Below are 16,157 nucleotides of genomic sequence, written 5' to 3'. Positions count from 1 at the left end.
AACGGCCGAATATTGGTGCGACTTTGTGACCTATATAGAACATTAAACGAGTAATACCTGTAAGAGCAAGCAATTTTACGATAATTCGAAGAAATATCATTATCCCACGAAGGTTAAAAATCCCATGATTATCAACTAGCTATTACAAGCTGAGCAAATGAATTTCCTTTAAAATAGGTTTAAAACATAGGGAGGTTCTGACTCAGTGGGCATTCTCTGGAGCCTCTTTGCTGATGAGATTAGAAAAACAGTCCTCTGGGCCGGATTTGAACCAGCGACCTATGGATACCTGTGAATCCTCCACTACAGTCCACCGCTCTACCAACTGAGCTACCAGAGGCTCTGTATACTTTCTTATTCCTACTCATTGCTTTACGTCCGACCCTGTCTGCCGTCTGCACACACTGCTACTCAGCGCGGCCATATAGACGCACAGGAAATGCAATCATCGGCTGCAACTGCAAACATTGCCCAGAATAAGTTTTATAATGCTCGATGGTGTCGATTAGGTTAAAATATGCAAGTAGGAAGTGTCTGAAGTATGTCAGAGGACTGCTAAGTGTATTACGAGTCTTATCCTGCTGTCTGGTTCCATGGTGTAACGGTGAGCACTCTGGACTCTGAATCCAGCGATCCGAGTTCGAATCTCGGTGGAACCTTCGTTTAGTCTAAATTTTCTGTAATAAGAGTTTCTCGCTGAGGAAGTAGCAGCAATAGGCTCACGGCGTTAGTTTCTACGTTTGTGTAAAAAACGATGCGTCTATAAAACGGCCGAATATTGGTGCGACTTTGTGACCTATATAGAACATTAAACGAGTAATACCTGTAAGAGCAAGCAATTTTACGATAATTCGAAGAAATATCATTATCCCACGAAGGTTAAAAATCCCATGATTATCAACTAGCTATTACAAGCTGAGCAAATGAATTTCCTTTAAAATAGGTTTAAAACATAGGGAGGTTCTGACTCAGTGGGCATTCTCTGGAGCCTCTTTGCTGATGAGATTAGAAAAACAGTCCTCTGGGCCGGATTTGTACCAGCGACCTATGGATAACTGTGAATCCTCCACTACAGTCCACCGCTCTACCAACTGAGCTACCAGAGGCTCTGTATACTTTCTTATTCCTACTCATTGCTTTACGTCCGTCCCTGTCTGCCGTCTGCACACACTGCTACTCAGCGCGGCCATATAGACGCACAGGAAATGCAATCATCGGCTGCAACTGCAAACATTGCCCAGATTAAGTTTTATAATGCTCGATGGTGTCGATTAGGTTAAAATATGCAAGTAGGAAGTGTCTGAAGTATGTCAGAGGACTGCTAAGTGTATTACGAGTCTTATCCTGCTGTCTGGTTCCATGGTGTAACGGTTAGCACTCTGGACTCTGAATCCAGCGATCCGAGTTCGAATCTCGGTGGAACCTTCGTTTAGTCTAAATTTTCTGTAATAAGAGTTTCTCGCTGAGGAAGTAGCAGCAATAGGCTCACGGCGTTAGTTTCTACGTTTGTGTAAAAAACGATGCGTCTATAAAACGGCCGAATATTGGTGCGACTTTGTGACCTATATAGAACATTAAACGAGTAATACCTGTAAGAGCAAGCAATTTTACGATAATTCGAAGAAATATCATTATCCCACGAAGGTTAAAAATCCCATGATTATCAACTAGCTATTACAAGCTGAGCAAATGAATTTCCTTTAAAATAGGTTTAAAACATAGGGAGGTTCTGACTCAGTGGGCATTCTCTGGAGCCTCTTTGCTGATGAGATTAGAAAAACAGTCCTCTGGGCCGGATTTGAACCAGCGACCTATGGATAACTGTGAATCCTCCACTACAGTCCACCGCTCTACCAACTGAGCTACCAGAGGCTCTGTTTACTTTCTTATTCCTACTCATTGCTTTACGTCCGTCCCTGTCTGCCGTCTGCACACACTGCTACTCAGCGCGGCCATATAGACGCACAGGAAATGCAATCATCGGCTGCAACTGCAAACATTGCCCAGATTAAGTTTTATAATGCTCGATGGTGTCGATTAGGTTAAAATATGCAAGTAGGAAGTGTCTGAAGTATGTCAGAGGACTGCTAAGTGTATTACGAGTCTTATCCTGCTGTCTGGTTCCATGGTGTAACGGTTAGCATTCTGGACTCTGAATCCAGCGATCCGAGTTCGAATCTCGGTGGAACCTTCGTTTAGTCTAAATTTTCTGTAATAAGAGTTTCTCGCTGAGGAAGTAGCAGCAATAGGCTCACGGCGTTAGTTTCTACGTTTGTGTGAAAAACGATGCGTCTATAAAACGGCCGAATATTGGTGCGACTTTGTGACCTATATAGAACTTTAAACGAGTAATACCTGTAAGAGCAAGCAATTTTACGATAATTCGAAGAAATATCATTATCCCACGAAGGTTAAAAATCCCATGATTATCAACTAGCTATTACAAGCTGAGCAAATGAATTTCCTTTAAAATAGGTTTAAAACATAGGGAGGTTCTGACTCAGTGGGCATTCTCTGGAGCCTCTTTGCTGATGAGATTAGAAAAACAGTCCTCTGGGCCGGATTTGAACCAGCGACCTATGGATAACTGTGAATCCTCCACTACAGTCCACCGCTCTACCAACTGAGCTACCAGAGGCTCTGCATACTTTCTTATTCCTACTCATTGCTTTACGTCCGTCCCTGTCTGCCGTCTGCACACACTGCTACTCAGCGCGGCCATATAGACGCACAGGAAATGCAATCATCGGCTGCAACTGCAAACATTGCCCAGATTAAGTTTTATAATGCTCGATGGTGTCGATTAGGTTAAAATATGCAAGTAGGAAGTGTCTGAAGTATGTCAGAGGACTGCTAAGTGTATTACGAGTCTTATCCTGCTGTCTGGTTCCATGGTGTAACGGTTAGCACTCTGGACTCTGAATCCAGCGATCCGAGTTCGAATCTCGGTGGAACCTTCGTTTAGTCTAAATTTTGTGTAATAAGAGTTTCTCGCTGAGGAAGTAGCAGCAATAGGCTCACGGCGTTAGTTTCTACGTTTGTGTAAAAAACGATGCGTCTATAAAACGGCCGAATATTGGTGCGACTTCGTGACCTATATAGAACATTAAACGAGTAATACCTGTAAGAGCAAGCAATTTTACGATAATTCGAAGAAATATCATTATCCCACGAAGGTTAAAAATCCCATGATTATCAACTAGCTATTACAAGCTGAGCAAATGAATTTCCTTTAAAATAGGTTTAAAACATAGGGAGGTTCTGACTCAGTGAGCATTCTCTGGAGCCTCTTTGCTGATGAGATTAGAAAAACAGTCCTCTGGGCCGGATTTGAACCAGCGACCTATGGATAACTGTGAATCCTCCACTACAGTCCACCGCTCTACCAACTGAGCTACCAGAGGCTCTGTATACTCTCTTATTCCTACTCATTGCTTTATGTCCGTCTCTGTCTGCCGTCTGCACACACTGCTACTCAGCGCGGCCATATAGACGCACAGGAAATGCAATCATCGGCTGCAACTGCAAACATTGCCCAGATTAAGTTTTATAATGCTCGATGGTGTCGATTAGGTTAAAATATGCAAGTAGGAAGTGTCTGAAGTATGTCAGAGGACTGCTAAGTGTATTACGAGTCTTATCCTGCTGTCTGGTTCCATTCTGGCTTTAGCCGTCGCCGCGGTCGGACGTGCTTGTTGTTTACTCCGCGTACGTTAGCGCTATCGCCGGTGTTTGGTGTTTACGTGAAGTTAGCTGTACATTTTCGCTGTTATTTTTTGAGTGGTGTCTCTGATAAGTGTTTTTATAGTGCTTTCGTCCGTTCCACGTTTCGTGCTTCGCCGCAATTTCGGTTGTTGCCGGAATTTCGTCGGAACCGACGACCATGTCTGACACCGTCAGGAAGAATACTTTAGTCTTCTCGTTCGAGAAAGGAACACGGCCGGTCCAACCCACTGCGCTGGAAATCCACGATTGGCTGACTGAGGTAATCGGTATTAATTCTGACTCTGTTCATACCACGCAATTAGATGCTGAAAAATACTGTGTTTTTGTTAAATTTCTGAACTCAGTGACAGTCGATAAGTTGCTTGCAAAATGGGGTAATTCCGTCGAATTTGTTCATCGAGACGGTTCAAAAAGTAATGTCTCTGTACGAAAAGCTGATATCATGTACACCAATGTCAGGATTTTGAATGTTCCAATTGAAATTGATAATCAGTTGATCAAGGACGCTCTATCTAAATATGGCGAAGTTAAATCTATCTATAACGAAAGATGGTCGAAGCTATACAAGATACAGTGTTTTAATGGCATTAGATCCGTTGAAATGGAGGTGAAAGCCAACATTCCGTCCCATATATCCGTTGCAGGCCATAAAGCACATGTTGTGTATTCTGGTCAGGAGCGCACGTGCAATATTTGCAATGAGACAGGTCATTTCCGACAAGATTGTCCGCGCCGTGTTTTTGTTCTTAGGAACAATCTAACACAGCGTCAAAAACTGACCCTCAGCGATGTCTTACCAAATAGCACTTCCCTTCTTTCGGTTAACGACAGTGGTGCATGTACTTCTGCAGTGCCCGCCATAACTACTACGGAGTTCCCTCCCCTGAGCGTCATTACATCACACCCTTCTGTTCCCGATTGCGATCTCCAGAATAAGAAGCGACCGTTGGAAACGACCGATGACGGCTCGGACGGCGAGTCCGCCCGTAATTCGCCTTCCATCCGCAAGCAGAAGCAGTGTAATGCGGATGTGCTCGAGGAAACAAACAGTACATGTATTGACGTGACGACAGCCGCTGAGGCAACCCGGCCGCTGTCGGCGGCTGAACAGGTACAAACGGTCCACGGAGGGGACGCAGTAACGATTGTCGCGGAGACGGAAGAGGCGCACTCCGAAGCACAAGAGGTGACGGAGCGGAACCCAACTCAAGAACTTACAGACCCACAAACCGCCGACTCAGTCAGTGCTCTGGAGCTAGTGACGGAAGAACAAGGAAATGGCACTCGTAAAAAGGACGCTGTTGAGGCAGCTTCGGTCACAACGGTGGTAAAGATAGACAATCCGAATGACGGCGCGTTGAACCAAGATGTCCGAAGACGCCGACTCAAACCGCTACCTACTCTCAAAGCTTCCCGTAACCAAAGCAAACAACAACCAGCACAAGAGGAAGCGACGGCCAAGAACGTCTTGTATGAAATCATCACGGAAAGACCTAAGGAGGTACCTTCAAGTGACATTAGTGATGCAAAGCCCCTCGGTAAAACTAAAACCCGAGATGTTCGGAATCCTGCACCAAAATGAGGCTGTAAGATGAAAAAAAAAAAAGGGATTTTGTTGAACCAGTTTCATTTCTAATTGTACTACTGTCTTAGTCATATTTCAGAGGAACCAGATGAAGTGTTTACCGAGCTTCAAATACTGACTATTCTTTTAGATGTTTGTTTAAGCGGAGTCGTTTCTCTCTTCTAGAAGCTGCACATCTCTTTTCTTTTTTTTTTATTAATATTTTGTTATCTTTTTAATCACTTATTTACTTTTTATGCATACTAAATGTCCCAGGCATATACAATTACGACTATCAATATTAACAGGATTACATCCGTGACTAAAGTTACAGCGCTCAAGGATTATTTATATGAGTCAGGGACGGACATTGCTTTCCTACAGGAAGTAGTGCTGACTAATCTTACAGTGCCTGGATATTTGGCGATTTTAAATGTCTCACTTGACACCAACGTCGGTACAGCAATTTTAGTCAGGGAGGGGATTCCTGTCTCGGATATCGAGAGGTTGGACTCCGGCAGAGCGATAGGTATAAAAGTCTTTGGTTCTACCCTTATCAATCTGTATGCCCCTTCCGGCACATCCAATAGAATGGAAAGAGCACAGTTCTATAAAGAAGAAATCATTTATTTATTACGGAAAAACCCAAAAGATCTTATAATAGGCGGTGATTTTAATTGTGTGATAAATAAGAAAGACCAGGTTCCGAATTTTAATAACTGCAGTGAACTGAAGCGTTTCGTCACTGTTTTACAGCTTAAAGATGCTTGGGAAATAATGTATCCCACTTTTGTGGCATTTACATTCCTAGGTCCTCACTCACGTAGCAGGATCGACAGACTCTACATATCGCAAAGTCTAGCTAGCTCCTTCATTAAAGCAGAGACGATTCCAGTTTACTTTTCTGATCATAGCTCCGTGCTAGCTTCCATCAACCTTACTGCGCAACCCACTCGCCGTTTTAGAAGTTCATGGCACCTTAATACGTCACTGATGCAGGACGACGGATTAGAAGAAAGTTTGACAGAAGCGTGGGCATTGTGCCTCCGCTCTGCAGATAGACACGTCTCAGTACTAGACTGGTGGTGCAACAGGGCAAAGCCTAAACTGAGAAAAGTTCTCATCCAGTATAGTGTACAACGATCGAAAGACTTGAAAAATTCCATCGAATTTTATTATACCATGCTGCGAAATTTATATGAGCAGGCAAACACTTCCAACGTCCGTCTGGCAGATATCAAGCAAACTAAGGCCAAATTGCTCAGTCTTAAAAGACAGCAGATGGAGGGTCTGAAATTAAAATCCAAGGCTAAGACAGTCGTGGAGGATGAACATGCTTCCTTGTACCATCTACTGAAGCACGAAAGAAACAGGAGACGCACCTTCATTGATGGACTTCAGTCTGAAACTGGCGAGACACTCACGACTCAGAGAGACATCGTCAATGCAGTGCACAAATATTACGAAGACCTATACACTGCCAACCCGGTATGTGAAGAGTCCTTCGATGAGTTCCTTAGTTACATAGCTCCACAGGTCTCGGACGAGGAAAACGAAGACCTTCTCGTTGAGTGTACTAACGAAGATATCCACAGAATCATCTGCAAATCTCCTCTGAGGAAATCGCCGGGACCGGATGGTTTGCCTGTTGAATTTTATAAACGATACTGGCCACTGATTGGTGACATGTTTACCCGAATGACGAACGAGGTGCTTCAGGGAAAGCATTTACCTGCTGTTTTTAAAGAGAGCACAATAGTACTAATCCCAAAAAATGCTGCAAAAAGAAACCTCAACAACTTTCGTCCTATCTCCCTGTTAAACTCTGATTATAAAATCATCGGCAGAATTTTAAACAACAGACTCTCTCAGTTGGCCAAAAAGATAGTAAGTCCATACCAGTCCTGTGTGCCTACCAAGAGCATTTTCAAAAGCATAGCTGAATATAGAGATATAATTGCCATCACTGCTGTGACCACCATAAAATGTGCTATCATGTTTATTGACTTCCAGAAAGCATTTGATCGTGTGGATCATAGATTCCTTAGTGCCACACTGAACAAAATAGGTTTTAATGAGCGAGTCGTAAGTGTGATCAGCAATGTTGCAACAGGCATCAGCGCTTGTATATCAGTTAACTGCCAGAGGACAAAGCAGATTCAGATCAGGCGCGGCGTTCCTCAAGGAAGCCCCCTCTCCATGTTCCTATTCGTGCTTTCATTAGAACCTTTCCTCCGCAGTGTTCATGCCACTCTAACTGGCATCACATTATCTGGTCACCGAACAGTCATAAACGCCTATGCCGATGATGTCGGAGTCGTCCTGCGAAATCCCGACGACATTTTGAAATTGGAAACGCTAATTAAAAAGTACTGTAGAGTCTCCGGAGCAGGTGTCAACGCAAACAAAAGCAAACTCCTAAACCTGCGGGGTTTTCAACATACCACCTTAGCCTGGGCCACAATGGTCACCCAATGCAAAGCACTAGGAATAACACTGACACCTTGTCCGTTAAAAATGGCAGCTATCAATTGGAGAAATACGTCGGGACAACTTCTTGGAACAACAAGAGAAAACCTCCACCGTAACTTGAACCAAGTTCAGAGGGTGATTTTCATTAACCACTGCATTCTCTCCAGGAGTTACTTTATAGCACAGATCTTCCCACTACCGAAAATGATTGGAAAAAAGATAATGTCTACCATTGCCAGCTATCTTTGGAGAGGGGATATATTCAGAGTCGACGCAAAAACTGCGACCTTAGATCCCAGGAATGGAGGTTTGGGGTTAGTTGACATCAGAAATAAGGCGTCTGCGCTTTTTATAAAAAGGACCGCCACTATCCTTAGCGACCACGCTGATAGCATTACAACTAAATTATTTGAAGTTGTCAGGCCTGCCAGTTTACAGGCGCCGGTGAATGTGCAAAAAATAAATAACCGGCTCCAGTACGTTCGTGTATATTTTGTGGAATTCAGCTATCTCGGCGGTGTCATCATCAACTCACGACGGATCACGGCCCGCGATATTCTGTCCCATCGAAAGAAAATGGAGGGGAGAAACGAATTGGAAAGTAAATACCCACACACTGATTGGGACGCCATATGGAAAAATATTAATATGCGTGGTCTACCATCGGACGTCAAGTCAGCGTGGTATAAAACAGTGAATGAGACCGTAAGCACCAATGAAAGGTTACATGCAATCGGCGTTAGCGACACGAACCTATGTCTCAAATGTAAATTGATCGACACGTTAGTGCACAGATTCACGTGCGGTGGCAATCTACAACTCTGTAATTGGATTAGGGAACAACTGGCTTTTCTTACGAGATCTTCGGTGGAAAATTTTCCCCCTGTTACTTTCCTCAGGCCTCAGACTTGCTATTTTCCAGCAGCAAAAAACAACTCGGTCCATTGGTTAATGGGACACTATGTGAATTACGTAATTAATCACCTGGGAAATGACAATTCCACTGATTTTTACATGTACTTGAAGTGTGCTTTTTATAACGCCCTGAAATATAAAGACCACAAGAAAAACTACGGCAATATGCTTAAAATTGTATTCGAGCGACTGGGCATTGGTTGACAAGCCAACGAGATAAACAAAAATCGTTTATTTAAGCGAAACGACGCTTAAACAAAAACAATTGGGGAGAAGTACACTTTTACAGTTTCATATTACAATCACTTATCTTCTGCTGGCAAAGAAGGCTATTTTGTTTATTGCACAGAAGAAGCCGAAGCCGAAAGCCAGTATCGCAGGGTTAAAGATAAATTGTTTTCTTATACATTCATTTTATGACTGAGAAGGAAGTCTCATTTGTTTCCATGGAAGGGAACATACTTTTTTATTATTATTATTAATCTCAAGAAGGAAAGGAGGCTATGGAATTAGTGCCTTAACATAAAATTCCTTCTTCACATTCCATGAAGATTTTTCTTTTACAATACAAAAATAACAAACAAACAAAAATAATAATAATAACAATAAAAAAAAAACTAAACAGAAATTTAAAAAAATAATATACAGGTTCAGGGTCCACTATTCCCACAACTTTATTATATATTACAAAGAAGTATGCTAGGTTGCCGAGAAGCAGTGGATGAGAAAAAAAAAAAAAAAAAAAAAAAAGCACTAAAGCTATAACCTTCAATCTCTATTGCCTCGGCATGACATAAATTTTTTGTTTCAAATGAAGCATCTTTTGGTTCAGGATTTCGAAGGCAAAACAGCATATATCTACGTATACACAAGTTGTAAAATTTCTTATTGAAAACTATGATAAAGACACGCCTCAGCAACAGGACTGGGTGGAGACATCGCGGCCAGGCCTCGAGATTTTGACCCCTGCCCGCTTTGCCTCCGCCTGCCTCATGCTGCCAAGTTCCTTACAAAAAAAAAAAAAAAAAAAAAAAAAAAAAAAAAAAAAAAAAAAAAAAAAAAAAGTGGTAGAATGCTCGCCTGCCACGCGGGCGGCACTAAAAAAAAAAAAATAAAAAAAAAAAATGGCGCAAGGGATAACGCGTCTGACTACGGATCGGAAGATTCAAAAAAAAAAAAAATGGATAAGGCGTCGGACTTAAAAAAAAAAATGGATAAGGCGTCGGACTTCGGAAAAAAAAAGAAAAAATAAAAAAAAAAAAAAAGTGGTACCGCCCTTGTCCCGTCTTCCAACCGTTGAGAAAATCGTCAGATCTAAACGTGGTAGGGGCAACGCGTGCGAGCTGATTTTGTGTATTATTTCATGGAGCTGCGAATTCCCACAAAATACTCTGTAACAAAATCAGAAGAAAACCTAAAAAAAAAAAAAAAAAAAAAAAAAAATGGTGTAACGGTTAGCACTCTGGACTCTGAATCCAGCGATCCGAGTTCGAATCTCGGTGGAACCTTCGTTTAGTCTAAATTTTCTGTAATAAGAGTTTCTCGCTGAGGAAGTAGCAGCAATAGGCTCACGGCGTTAGTTTCTACGTTTGTGTAAAAAACGATGCGTCTATAAAACGGCCGAATATTGGTGCGACTTTGTGACCTATATAGAACATTAAACGAGTAATACCTGTAAGAGCAAGCAATTTTACGATAATTCGAAGAAATATCATTATCCCACGAAGGTTAAAAATCCCATGATTATCAACTAGCTATTACAAGCTGAGCAAATGAATTTCCTTTAAAATAGGTTTAAAACATAGGGAGGTTCCGACTCAGTGGGCATTCTCTGGAGCCTCTTTGCTGATGAGATTAGAAAAACAGTCCTCTGGGCCGGACTTGAACCAGCGACCTATAGATAACTGTGAATCCCCCACTACAGTCCACCGCTCTACCAACTGAGCTACCAGAGGCTCTGTATACTTTCTTATTCCTACTCATTGCTTTACGTCCGTCCCTGTCTGCCGTCTGCACACACTGCTACTCAGCGCGGCCATATAGACGCACAGGAAATGCAATCATCGGCTGCAACTGCAAACATTGCCCAGATTAAGTTTTATAATGCTCGATTTTGTCGATTAGGTTAAAATATGCAAGTAGGAAGTGTCTGAAGTATGTCAGAGGACTGCTAAGTGTATTACGAGTCTTATCCTGCTGTCTGGTTCCATGGTGTAACGGTTAGCACTCTGGACTCTGAATCCAGCGATCCGAGTTCGAATCTCGGTGGAACCTTCGTTTAGTCTAAATTTTCTGTAATAAGAGTTTCTCGCTGAGGAAGTAGCAGCAATAGGCTCACGGCGTTAGTTTCTACGTTTGTGTAAAAAACGATGCGTCTATAAAACGGCCGAATATTGGTGCGACTTTGTGACCTATATAGAACATTAAACGAGTAATACCTGTAAGAGCAAGCAATTTTACGATAATTCGAAGAAATATCATTATCCCACGAAGGTTAAAAATCCCATGATTATCAACTAGCTATTACAAGCTGAGCAAATGAATTTCCTTTAAAATAGGTTTAAAACATAGGGAGGTTCTGACTCAGTGGGCATTCTCTGGAGCCTCTTTGCTGATGAGATTAGAAAAACAGTCCTCTGGGCCGGATTTGAACCAGCGACCTATGGATAACTGTGAATCCTCCACTACAGTCCACCGCTCTACCAACTGAGCTACCAGAGGCTCTGTATACTTTCTTATTCCTACTCATTGCTTTACGTCCGTCCCTGTCTGCCGTCTGCACACACTGCTACTCAGCGCGGCCATATAGACGCACAGGAAATGCAATCATCGGCTGCAACTGCAAACATTGCCCAGATTAAGTTTTATAATGCTCGATGGTGTCGATTAGGTTAAAATATGCAAGTAGGAAGTGCCTGAAGTATGTCAGAGGACTGCCAAGTGTATTACGAGTCTTATCCTGCTGTCTGGTTCCATGGTGTAACGGTTAGCACTCTGGACTCTGAATGCAGCGATCCGAGTTCGAATCTCGGTGGAACCTTCGTTTAGTCTAAATTTTCTGTAATAAGAGTTTCTCGCTGAGGAAGTAGCAGCAATAGGCTCACGGCGTTAGTTTCTACGTTTGTGTAAAAAACGATGCGTCTATAAAACGGCCGAATATTGGTGCGACTTTGTGACCTATATAGAACATTAAACGAGTAATACCTGTAAGAGCAAGCAATTTTACGATAATTCGAAGAAATATCATTATCCCACGAAGGTTAAAAATCCCATGATTATCAACTAGCTATTACAAGCTGAGCAAATGAATTTCCTTTAAAATAGGTTTAAAACATAGGGAGGTTCTGACTCAGTGGGCATTCTCTGGAGCCTCTTTGCTGATGAGATTAGAAAAACAGTCCTCTGGGCCGGATTTGAACCAGCGACCTATGGATAACTGTGAATCCTCCACTACAGTCCACCGCTCTACCAACTGAGCTACCAGAGGCTCTGTATACTCTCTTATTCCTACTCATTGCTTTACGTCCGTCCCTGTCTGCCGTCTGCACACACTGCTACTCAGCGCGGCCATATAGACGCACAGGAAATGCAATCATCGGCTGCAACTGCAAACATTGCCCAGATTAAGTTTTATAATGCTCGATGGTGTCGATTAGGTTAAAATATGCAAGTAGGAAGTGTCTGAAGTATGTCAGAGGACTGCTAAGTGTATTACGAGTCTTATCCTGCTGTCTGGTTCCATGGTGTAACGGTTAGCACTCTGGACTCTGAATCCAGCGATCCGAGTTCGAATCTCGGTGGAACCTTCGTTTAGTCTAAATTTTCTGTAATAAGAGTTTCTCGCTGAGGAAGTAGCAGCAATAGGCTCACGGCGTTAGTTTCTACGTTTGTGTAAAAAACGATGCGTCTATAAAACGGCCGAATATTGGTGCGACTTTGTGACCTATATAGAACATTACACGAGTAATACCTGTAAGAGCAAGCAATTTTACGATAATTCGAAGAAATATCATTATCCCACGAAGGTTAAAAATCCCATGATTATCAACTAGCTATTACAAGCTGAGCAAATGAATTTCCTTTAAAATAGGTTTAAAACATAGGGAGCTTCTGACTCAGTGGGCATTCTCTGGAGCCTCTTTGCTGATGAGATTAGAAAAACAGTCCGCTGGGCCGGATTTGAACCAGCGACCTATGGATAACTGTGAATCCCCCACTACAGTCCACCGCTCTACCAACTGAGCTACCAGAGGCTCTGTATACTTTCTTATTCTTACTCATTGCTTTACGTCAGTCCCTGTCTGCCGTCTGCACACACTGCTACTCAGCGCGGCCATATAGACGCACAGGAAATGCAATCATCGGCTGCAACTGCAAACATTGCCCAGATTAAGTTTTATAATGCTCGATGGTGTCGATTAGGTTAAAATATGCAAGTAGGAAGTGTCTGAAGTATGTCAGAGGACTGCTAAGTGTATTACGAGTCTTATCCTGCTGTCTGGTTCCATGGTGTAACGGTTAGCACTCTGGACTCTGAATCCAGCGATCCGAGTTCGAATCTCGGTGGAACCTTCGTTTAGTCTAAATTTTCTGTAATAAGAGTTTCTCGCTGAGGAAGTAGCAGCAATAGGCTCACGGCGTTAGTTTCTACGTTTGTGTAAAAAACGATGCGTCTATAAAACGGCCGAATATTGGTGCGACTTTGTGACCTATATAGAACATTAAACGAGTAATACCTGTAAGAGCAAGCAATTTTACGATAATTCGAAGAAATATCATTATCCCACGAAGGTTAAAAATCCCATGATTATCAACTAGCTATTACAAGCTGAGCAAATGAATTTCCTTTAAAATAGGTTTAAAACATAGGGAGGTTCTGACTCAGTGGGCATTCTCTGGAGCCTCTTTGCTGATGAGATTAGAAAAACAGTCCTCTGGGCCGGATTTGAACCAGCGACCTATGGATAACTGTGAATCCTCCACTACAGTCCACCGCTCTACCAACTGAGCTACCAGAGGCTCTGTATACTTTCTTATTCCTACTCATTGCTTTACGTCCGTCCCTGTCTGCCGTCTGCACACACTGCTACTCAGCGCGGCCATATAGACGCACAGGAAATGCAATCATCGGCTGCAACTGCAAACATTGCCCAGATTAAGTTTTATAATGCTCGATGGTGTCGATTAGGTTAAAATATGCAAGTAGGAAGTGTCTGAAGTATGTCAGAGGACTGCTAAGTGTATTACGAGTCTTATCCTGCTGTCTGGTTCCATGGTGTAACGGTTAGCACTCTGGACTCTGAATCCAGCGATCCGAGTTCGAATCTCGGTGGAACCTTCGTTTAGTCTAAATTTTCTGTAATAAGAGTTTCTCGCTGAGGAAGTAGCAGCAATAGGCTCACGGCGTTAGTTTCTACGTTTGTGTAAAAAACGATGCGTCTATAAAACGGCCGAATATTGGTGCGACTTTGTGACCTATATAGAACATTAAACGAGTAATACCTGTAAGAGCAAGCAATTTTACGATAATTCGAAGAAATATCATTATCCCACGAAGGTTAAAAATCCCATGATTATCAACTAGCTATTACAAGCTGAGCAAATGAATTTCCTTTAAAATAGGTTTAAAACATAGGGAGGTTCTGACTCAGTGGGCATTCTCTGGAGCCTCTTTGCTGATGAGATTAGAAAAACAGTCCTCTGGGCCGGATTTGAACCAGCGACCTATGGATAACTGTGAATCCTCCACTACAGTCCACCGCTCTACCAACTGAGCTACCAGAGGCTCTGTATACTTTCTTATTCCTACTCATTGCTTTACGTCCGTCCCTGTCTGCCGTCTGCACACACTGCTACTCAGCGCGGCCATATAGACGCACAGGAAATGCAATCATCGGCTGCAACTGCAAACATTGCCCAGATTAAGTTTTATAATGCTCGATGGTGTCGATTAGGTTAAAATATGCAAGTAGGAAGTGTCTGAAGTATGTCAGAGGACTGCTAAGTGTATTACGAGTCTTATCCTGCTGTCTGGTTCCATGGTGTAACGGTTAGCACTCTGGACTCTGAATCCAGCGATCCGAGTTCGAATCTCGGTGGAACCTTCGTTTAGTTTAAATTTTCTGTAATAAGAGTTTCTCGCTGAGGAAGTAGCAGCAATAGGCTCACGGCGTTAGTTTCTACGTTTGTGTAAAAAACGATGCGTCTATAAAACGGCCGAATATTGGTGCGACTTTGTGACCTATATAGAACATTAAACGAGTAATACCTGTAAGAGCAAGCAATTTTACGATAATTCGAAGAAATGTCATTATCCCACGAAGGTTAAAAATCCCATGATTATCAACTAGCTATTACAAGCTGAGCAAATGAATTTCCTTTAAAATAGGTTTAAAACATAGGGAGGTTCTGACTCAGTGGGCATTCTCTGGAGCCTCTTTGCTGATGAGATTAGAAAAACAGTCCTCTGGGCCGGATTTGAACCAGCGACCTATGGATAACTGTGAATCCTCCACTACAGTCCACCGCTCTACCAACTGAGCTACCAGAGGCTCTGTATACTTTCTTATTCCTACTCATTGCTTTACGTCCGTCCCTGTCTGCCGTCTGCACACACTGCTACTCAGCGCGGCCATATAGACGCACAGGAAATGCAATCATCGGCTGCAACTGCAAACATTGCCCAGATTAAGTTTTATAATGCTCGATGGTGTCGATTAGGTTAAAATATGCAAGTAGGAAGTGTCTGAAGTATGTCAGAGGACTGCTAAGTGTATTACGAGTCTTATCCTGCTGTCTGGTTCCATGGTGTAACGGTTAGCACTCTGGACTCTGAATCCAGCGATCCGAGTTCGAATCTCGGTGGAACCTTCGTTTAGTCTAAATTTTCTGTAATAAGAGTTTCTCGCTGAGGAAGTAGCAGCAATAGGCTCACGGCGTTAGTTTCTACGTTTGTGTAAAAAACGATGCGTCTATAAAACGGCCGAATATTGGTGCGACTTTGTGACCTATATAGAACATTAAACGAGTAATACCTGTAAGAGCAAGCAATTTTACGATAATTCGAAGAAATATCATTATCCCACGAAGGTTAAAAATCCCATGATTATCAACTAGCTATTACAAGCTGAGCAAATGAATTTCCTTTAAAATAGGTTTAAAACATAGGGAGGTTCTGACTCAGTGGGCATTCTCTGGAGCCTCTTTGCTGATGAGATTAGAAAAACAGTCCTCTGGGCCGGATTTGAACCAGCGACCTATGGATAACTGTGAATCCTCCACTACAGTCCCCCGCTCTACGAACTGAGCTACCAGAGGCTCTGTATACTTTCTTATTCCTACTCATTGCTTTACGTCCGTCCCTGTCTGCCGTCTGCACACACTGCTACTCAGCGCGGCCATATAGACGCACAGGAAATGCAATCATCGGCTGCAACTGCAAACATTGCCCAGATTAAGTTTTATAATGCTCGATGGTGTC

At 42.6% G+C, this 16,157-nt stretch overlaps 24 non-coding genes across 24 annotated transcripts; 11 read left to right on the top strand and 13 right to left on the bottom strand.

The window, feature by feature from the left end:
- Nucleotides 1-251: 251 nt before the first annotated feature.
- Nucleotides 252-340, bottom strand: Trnay-gua (transfer RNA tyrosine (anticodon GUA)). Its single transcript is given in 2 exon segments — nt 252-287; nt 304-340. It is a non-coding gene; the product is annotated as a tRNA-Tyr (tRNA).
- Nucleotides 341-587: 247 nt separating this feature from the next.
- Nucleotides 588-659, top strand: Trnaq-cug (transfer RNA glutamine (anticodon CUG)). The gene has a single exon. It is a non-coding gene; the product is annotated as a tRNA-Gln (tRNA).
- A 358-nt stretch (nt 660-1,017) lies between these two features.
- Trnay-gua (transfer RNA tyrosine (anticodon GUA)) lies at nt 1,018-1,106 on the bottom strand. The gene is given in 2 exon segments: nt 1,018-1,053; nt 1,070-1,106. It is a non-coding gene; the product is annotated as a tRNA-Tyr (tRNA).
- Nucleotides 1,107-1,353: 247 nt separating this feature from the next.
- Trnaq-cug (transfer RNA glutamine (anticodon CUG)) lies at nt 1,354-1,425 on the top strand. The gene has a single exon. It is a non-coding gene; the product is annotated as a tRNA-Gln (tRNA).
- Nucleotides 1,426-1,783: 358 nt separating this feature from the next.
- On the bottom strand, nt 1,784-1,872 carry Trnay-gua (transfer RNA tyrosine (anticodon GUA)). The gene is given in 2 exon segments: nt 1,784-1,819; nt 1,836-1,872. It is a non-coding gene; the product is annotated as a tRNA-Tyr (tRNA).
- A 247-nt stretch (nt 1,873-2,119) lies between these two features.
- On the top strand, nt 2,120-2,191 carry Trnaq-cug (transfer RNA glutamine (anticodon CUG)). The gene has a single exon. It is a non-coding gene; the product is annotated as a tRNA-Gln (tRNA).
- Nucleotides 2,192-2,549: 358 nt separating this feature from the next.
- On the bottom strand, nt 2,550-2,638 carry Trnay-gua (transfer RNA tyrosine (anticodon GUA)). Its single transcript is given in 2 exon segments — nt 2,550-2,585; nt 2,602-2,638. It is a non-coding gene; the product is annotated as a tRNA-Tyr (tRNA).
- Nucleotides 2,639-2,885: 247 nt separating this feature from the next.
- Nucleotides 2,886-2,957, top strand: Trnaq-cug (transfer RNA glutamine (anticodon CUG)). The gene has a single exon. It is a non-coding gene; the product is annotated as a tRNA-Gln (tRNA).
- Nucleotides 2,958-3,315: 358 nt separating this feature from the next.
- On the bottom strand, nt 3,316-3,404 carry Trnay-gua (transfer RNA tyrosine (anticodon GUA)). The gene is given in 2 exon segments: nt 3,316-3,351; nt 3,368-3,404. It is a non-coding gene; the product is annotated as a tRNA-Tyr (tRNA).
- A 7,139-nt stretch (nt 3,405-10,543) lies between these two features.
- Nucleotides 10,544-10,632, bottom strand: Trnay-gua (transfer RNA tyrosine (anticodon GUA)). Its single transcript is given in 2 exon segments — nt 10,544-10,579; nt 10,596-10,632. It is a non-coding gene; the product is annotated as a tRNA-Tyr (tRNA).
- Nucleotides 10,633-10,879: 247 nt separating this feature from the next.
- Trnaq-cug (transfer RNA glutamine (anticodon CUG)) lies at nt 10,880-10,951 on the top strand. Its single transcript has one exon. It is a non-coding gene; the product is annotated as a tRNA-Gln (tRNA).
- A 358-nt stretch (nt 10,952-11,309) lies between these two features.
- Trnay-gua (transfer RNA tyrosine (anticodon GUA)) lies at nt 11,310-11,398 on the bottom strand. The gene is given in 2 exon segments: nt 11,310-11,345; nt 11,362-11,398. It is a non-coding gene; the product is annotated as a tRNA-Tyr (tRNA).
- Nucleotides 11,399-11,645: 247 nt separating this feature from the next.
- On the top strand, nt 11,646-11,717 carry Trnaq-cug (transfer RNA glutamine (anticodon CUG)). The gene has a single exon. It is a non-coding gene; the product is annotated as a tRNA-Gln (tRNA).
- A 358-nt stretch (nt 11,718-12,075) lies between these two features.
- Nucleotides 12,076-12,164, bottom strand: Trnay-gua (transfer RNA tyrosine (anticodon GUA)). Its single transcript is given in 2 exon segments — nt 12,076-12,111; nt 12,128-12,164. It is a non-coding gene; the product is annotated as a tRNA-Tyr (tRNA).
- Nucleotides 12,165-12,411: 247 nt separating this feature from the next.
- Nucleotides 12,412-12,483, top strand: Trnaq-cug (transfer RNA glutamine (anticodon CUG)). Its single transcript has one exon. It is a non-coding gene; the product is annotated as a tRNA-Gln (tRNA).
- A 358-nt stretch (nt 12,484-12,841) lies between these two features.
- Nucleotides 12,842-12,930, bottom strand: Trnay-gua (transfer RNA tyrosine (anticodon GUA)). Its single transcript is given in 2 exon segments — nt 12,842-12,877; nt 12,894-12,930. It is a non-coding gene; the product is annotated as a tRNA-Tyr (tRNA).
- A 247-nt stretch (nt 12,931-13,177) lies between these two features.
- Trnaq-cug (transfer RNA glutamine (anticodon CUG)) lies at nt 13,178-13,249 on the top strand. Its single transcript has one exon. It is a non-coding gene; the product is annotated as a tRNA-Gln (tRNA).
- Nucleotides 13,250-13,607: 358 nt separating this feature from the next.
- Trnay-gua (transfer RNA tyrosine (anticodon GUA)) lies at nt 13,608-13,696 on the bottom strand. The gene is given in 2 exon segments: nt 13,608-13,643; nt 13,660-13,696. It is a non-coding gene; the product is annotated as a tRNA-Tyr (tRNA).
- A 247-nt stretch (nt 13,697-13,943) lies between these two features.
- Trnaq-cug (transfer RNA glutamine (anticodon CUG)) lies at nt 13,944-14,015 on the top strand. Its single transcript has one exon. It is a non-coding gene; the product is annotated as a tRNA-Gln (tRNA).
- A 358-nt stretch (nt 14,016-14,373) lies between these two features.
- On the bottom strand, nt 14,374-14,462 carry Trnay-gua (transfer RNA tyrosine (anticodon GUA)). Its single transcript is given in 2 exon segments — nt 14,374-14,409; nt 14,426-14,462. It is a non-coding gene; the product is annotated as a tRNA-Tyr (tRNA).
- Nucleotides 14,463-14,709: 247 nt separating this feature from the next.
- Nucleotides 14,710-14,781, top strand: Trnaq-cug (transfer RNA glutamine (anticodon CUG)). The gene has a single exon. It is a non-coding gene; the product is annotated as a tRNA-Gln (tRNA).
- A 358-nt stretch (nt 14,782-15,139) lies between these two features.
- Trnay-gua (transfer RNA tyrosine (anticodon GUA)) lies at nt 15,140-15,228 on the bottom strand. Its single transcript is given in 2 exon segments — nt 15,140-15,175; nt 15,192-15,228. It is a non-coding gene; the product is annotated as a tRNA-Tyr (tRNA).
- A 247-nt stretch (nt 15,229-15,475) lies between these two features.
- On the top strand, nt 15,476-15,547 carry Trnaq-cug (transfer RNA glutamine (anticodon CUG)). The gene has a single exon. It is a non-coding gene; the product is annotated as a tRNA-Gln (tRNA).
- A 358-nt stretch (nt 15,548-15,905) lies between these two features.
- Trnay-gua (transfer RNA tyrosine (anticodon GUA)) lies at nt 15,906-15,994 on the bottom strand. Its single transcript is given in 2 exon segments — nt 15,906-15,941; nt 15,958-15,994. It is a non-coding gene; the product is annotated as a tRNA-Tyr (tRNA).
- Between the last annotated feature and the right edge of the window lie 163 nt (nt 15,995-16,157).

This window comes from Schistocerca gregaria, chromosome 2 (assembly GCF_023897955.1).
Source record: "Schistocerca gregaria isolate iqSchGreg1 chromosome 2, iqSchGreg1.2, whole genome shotgun sequence".
Taxonomy (NCBI): Eukaryota; Metazoa; Arthropoda; class Insecta; order Orthoptera; family Acrididae; genus Schistocerca; species Schistocerca gregaria.
This window is presented reverse-complemented; position numbering and strand designations above follow the sequence as displayed.